Here is a 5,581-nt window from a genome sequence, read left to right on the forward strand (position 1 = left end):
TTCCTTCATGCATTCTCTTGTAGTCCCTACGTCTGATGGCTCCTAGCTGGAGTCGAGACATCTGTTGAGCAATTCTTGAATTGACTTTTCCTCCCGGAGAAAAGTCAAGATTTGATTCATTTGAATGCCACTTAGATTTTCCTTTATTAGCCATATTGATGGTGACTTCAAGGAATTCATCCTCTTGAACAGCAAGCTTCTTACAGAAACGTCTCGGCTTAGGCTTTGACATTTCGGTGGAAAGTCTCTAGAATATAGAAACTCTTGGCTGAATGGCTTTAGATTAACTACATTTAGATAACACTGCTTTAATAAGCCTCTCACATACACAATGAGGACTTATTTCTCGAACAGTCCTCTTCTGTAATTTATTTCCACCCTTAGTTTGATAGTACAGCTCGTCAGTATGGTGACCAAAGCAACCTATCTTTTGTTTTTGTATTTGAACCTTGTTGACATACTCAGAACGACTTGTCGTCACCTCTGAGTGATCCAAAGTTATATGTTTAGATCCACCCCCTTGCGGGCATGGAGTCTTTACAGGCTTTAAATGAGAGGAAATCAGAGTTTTTCCCTCCTGGGATTGCTTCATCCTGATAGGAGGATACTTATGACCCCTAACATAAGAATTTACTCAGGGTTTGTTCACCGGATTCAAGTGTTCTTTGACTGGGGCTTTGCCTCGATTATCACGTAAAGGACCAAGGTGATCCGCCATTGTGATTTTAAATTTTGACAGGTCAGGACTGACCCAAGGCTTCACCGGTGACGTAGCAGATGTGGTTGTAGTAGACGGACCAGGTACAGACTTCGACGGGGTTGAAGAGGAAACCTCGAAAACTTTTCTTTGGCCGCGATAGTAGAGACCGTCGCGGTTGAAGGATGTGATCCACAAACCTGATTTTTGTATAAGTTCAGATTTGGCAATCCAAACTTTGTGATTCTTTGGTGATTCTTTAAACACCATTTCCTTCTTCTCTTCCCGTCATTGTTGTAAAAGAGCACAGGCACGAGTGTCGTTTGTACGATGCTTTTCTATGTGTTCTTTAAGGGTTGAACGAGCTCTTTTGACAAGAGTCCACTCTTCCGTCGTGAGTTGAGCAGAGATGTGAGTGGTTTGTCATTGATGTGACTGGACCACTTGATGTTTCCTCGACTCTAGGTCAGCGTAGTAGTGAACCCCATCTGTTTTTTCTAAGGCCTTACCCATTTGGCGAGCGCGGCGCTGACGCTGTCTCTGACGAGCCCTCTTCGTTAGTGTCGGTGGGCTTTGATTCAATGACTCCTTAACTGAAGAAGAGTCATTGTGAGCAGAGATGTTACGAGCAGAATCCTCAGCAACAATCAGGTGAGAGTCTTCACCCGTAGTATTTGACGGAGTTGAAAATTTGAAAACTTTCTTAGAAGACGAAGTCTTCCTACATTTGCGAGGCGAGGAAGATTTTGCAGATGAGGATGACAAATACTCCTCAAACTTTGCTTAGTCGAATTCGTACTCAACCGTGGATTCAATCGGTATCTTGATCGGTTACGACACGACGGTCTCGGCAGCAAGACCGTTGGCTCCTACTGTGGTCTCCAGTTTGTCTGCATCAGGAACAAGTTCTGTTGTAGAATTTATTATAACTGTTTATCGATTATAGTGAACACAAAAGAGTGAGCTTCGTACTTTATAAAACTACTCTTTACAATAACAATCAAATTACAAGCTCCTTAGAAACAAACGCAGGATCGTTGTTTGGATCGCTGCTTGCATGAGATCTTTGCCTGTGCCGGGGGTGCGTTAGCCCGTGGACCATCGAATCACGAATTCTAATTGATCGTGAAGGCTTTGGGTATTCTTGCTTCGTTTAGAAGCAAGAATGAAATCAGTGAATATCTTCTCGAAGTAAGATGAACACTCTTCTCAAGATCAATTCAAAGCTTAAATCTTAAGGAATTGCCAAAAGCTCAAGTTTTCTACTCTATCTGCTCCCTGTGCTCGGCCTACATGCACGGATTTGTGCCTCTTTCATCAGTAATGGTCCTAGGGGGTATTTATAGCCCTTGGACAATTTAACTGAACTTGCGCTTCTGAGACAGTCATGGCTATCTCGGCGGCCGAGACAGTTGTGACTGTCTCGGAAAGCCTAAACTGCCTGACAGTTATTTGTGGAAAATTTGTAATAAAAAGATAGTGAAAGAAAATTGACTTGTATTCTCTCAAAATCGATTACAATTTGGATTTCCTGATTACAAAAGAGAGGAGAACGAATTTGATTCTCCCCTTTGTTTAAAACTGGGTTCTTCTTGGTAGCGATGGAGTGCCTCCTTCAATTGCTTACGTCGAATTTGCTCTCCGTTGACGATCTGACCGTCTTTTATCTTGTGGGAACAATGAACTTCTGTGGAAAGTTTGATGAATAACTCTTAATGAGTTTTAGAACTCAGAACGAGTTAGAACTCTGTGAAAAGAGTTGTTAGAACCGAAAATTCGGTTAATGGCCAAGCAGATTTTCTATTGCTGAAGGATTCTTTTTAGATTTGATCCTCTAAATCTGATTTAAATCTTCTGTTTCGAAGAATTCGCCTCTGCTATCTCCAGAGAAAAATCCCAAGCTCTGAACCTCCTTGTGCAGTTTATATGCTCAAGATCTAATCTATCAGCCAACCAAAACCAAAAAACAACCCTCCCCTCGGTTGAGTTTGTTGAGTTTTTATAGGTGGATAAGAGGTTATAACTGTCCTCTAAATCCGCTCCTAAGTGGGCGTGATTTCCTCAAATCGTGGGGAAAACGGTTCTAAAACCATTCGACTCGTATTTGAATGAGTCAAATGCCCAATTTGACGTTCAGAACCCTAACTTCGCATCTTGGAATTAAGACGCGAGGTTGGGTGTTGAATGAACGTCAAAAACGCGAGGGCCGCTCGCGTTTTGCTTGTTGCAGCTTGGAAACGCGGGGGTCGCCTGCATTTCAAGAATTGTAACGCGAAGATGAGTTCCGCGTTTTAGAAGGAGCTAGTTGATTTGTAACTTCTTCTGTAGAGCGTTGCAAGGATCATTGTTCAATAATCCTCGCTTTAGCTGTTGTGGGGTGTGAAAGTCATTAGATTGTAACTTTCACTGTAGATTGTGAAGACTACTGAATAGAGTTTTTATCAGTTGTCGGAAGTGTTGTTGAATTGTAACTCTTCTCGCTCTATGTGAAAAGTCCTCCATTTGCAGCTTTCGTTTGTTGGCATGAAAGCTATCTGATTGTAACTTTTATTATTGGAACTTGATGGGGATCAACTATCCATAGTGATTTTTAGACAGCCTACAGAACCCCCTCCAAAGTTTTCGAAAGTTTGCGGTTGACTGGGACGAATTTTTGGAATACTTTGGATCCCAAAATTTAGTGGATTAACTGTTCACTCTGTCTGATTTGAAGACGTCGCGAACCTGGTTGTTGTAATGTTGAAATTATGTTACCCCGAACCAAACAACGTAACTTTTGAGTCTTGATGACAATGAACTTAGTCAAACAAACTAAATCCCAAGTCATCGTCAGACTCATCGACATGCTCGTCCTTCTTCTCTTCTTCTTCAGAGGTAGGAGTAGCAGCATTCTTAGCAGATGCAACAGAGATGACAGCAACAGCAAACTTGCTCGGATCCTTTAAATACTCCTTCACCCTCTCAGCTTTTGGGAAGGTGTATTCAGTGTCAACCGCAACAGCAAGGATGTTCTTGTAGGCATTGACGAACATGTGAGGTGCAGCTGTAAGAGTTGGATAAGAGAGAGCCAAGGACAGCGAAGCAACCATAGAAACACCAGCTGCAAACTTGTCAACGAGGTCATCCTCCGTGAGGTTGAGTACTTCTGGACTTAAGACAGATCTATTATCATAGACAGAGAGAATCACAAGCCCACGTGAGAGGGGCTTTATCCTAAGTTTAGTCAGGAGGGCAGCCTCAGAGGAATCCATTTTATCTCCTTTCTTGATCAGCTCAACTGGTGGTGACGATTTTAGCAATATCATCATTACTCTTTGTTGCGATGTTAAGCCATTTAGAAGAATGAGTTGCGCGTCGGACCATGTCTTCATTAATCTTGGTGGGAATGTTTAATCACTTAGAAGAATGAGTTGCGCGTAGCTCCTGTCTTCATTAATCTTGGTTGGGATGTTAAGCCACTTAGAAGAATAAGTGGCGTGTCGGATCGAGCCAGATGATTTCAATGTTGTTGATTGTAATCTATCTGTACTCATCCAATAGACTCTACAGCTGAGTCGTCTGTTTCTTCTCAGCTTTGGTCACCTTGATGATTGCTGTTAGCTCTTCTTTTATTTATCTGGGGCTGTGCCGTAGCCTTGGTAGTCAAGAAGCTGCTATTATAGCGGTCCAAATGCATAGATAAATTCTGCATTTAAGGATTGGAACGCGTTGGTGAGATCTGCGTTCGAGAGTTTGAACGTGTGGGTGAGCCTCGCGTTTGGAAGTTCAACCAACTCGATCGCTGAGATCGAGTTTGGGCGGGATTCTAGCCTAGAATCTCGTTCCGATTTGACAGCTCATAGCTATCTATAAAATAGACAGCTGGGGGTCGAATCAAGAGTCATTCGACTCTTCTTGAAACTTTAACAGAAATTTTCGTTCTCATCTCCGGCGAAAGCGATTCTTCCTCTCCTTCGACTGAAATCAATGGCGCCCAAGAAAAAGACTGTCTCTCGACCCTCCAAATTCGATGTCGCCTTGGCTCAGGGTTCGTCGGCATCTACGTCGGTCGGTGGTGCCGTGACTCAGGCGAGCGTGCCGCCGCCTCAAATCCCTCTAATCGGTGGCGAGTATGACCTTTGTGGTCGTTAAACTCGCTGCGGCGAGTTCCTGTTTTTGAATCAACGAGGAGACTCGTTTCGATAACGCGGAGCTGGACTCTGTCGTTTAGTATTTTCAACACGGGGTTCGATCTCCGCGTCTAGGATTTTTAACGTGAGACTCGATCTCCGCGTCTAAGATTTCTGACGCGAGGCTTGATCTCCGCGTCTAAGATTTTTGATGCGAGACTTGATCTCCGCGTCCAAGATTTTTGACGCGAAACTCGATCTCCGCGTTTGATTACCTTTGCATTGTCTAACTTCTTTTTTTATTTTTGTAGTGTGTCACACCAGCGAGCCTCTCCCTTTTCGTCATCATTTTGGGCATGAAGGTGGTGTGGATCTGAACATGACATTCAACCTGCGCCGAGAACTCCCGGTTTTCCGAATTACGGAGAAGAGCCGTGTGGAACTAATCACTCAAGCTTCTCCTGAAACTCTTAGGATATTGGTTACGGATGCTAGACTTGAGAACCTGAGCCGTAAACCGATAGTCAAACCTGGATTCCTCTTCGGGGATTTCGTTGACTTTGAGGTAGGCGTTGCTTATGATAGGGACTACAAGTGGCTGCGGAAAGTTGGAGACCGCAACATTTTCTTGCCCAATATGGAGAGGATGTTCCCCATATCATATTTTCAGTGTGCTTCCATCCCAAGGCATATGGATTGGAGCCTTGTTAAGGATCAGGATGGAGTTATTCTCGGAACACTAACTTTTCAAGGGGTCCGCACAGCTGGTTATAAC

General features: G+C 43.5%; 1 pseudogene; it reads right to left on the reverse strand.

Moving 5' to 3' along the window:
• LOC109829415 lies at window positions 3,496-4,087 on the reverse strand (annotated as a pseudogene).

The sequence above is a fragment of the Asparagus officinalis genome, chromosome 1, assembly GCF_001876935.1.
Source record: "Asparagus officinalis chromosome 1, Aspof.V1, whole genome shotgun sequence".
NCBI lineage: Eukaryota > Viridiplantae > Streptophyta > Magnoliopsida > Asparagales > Asparagaceae > Asparagus > Asparagus officinalis.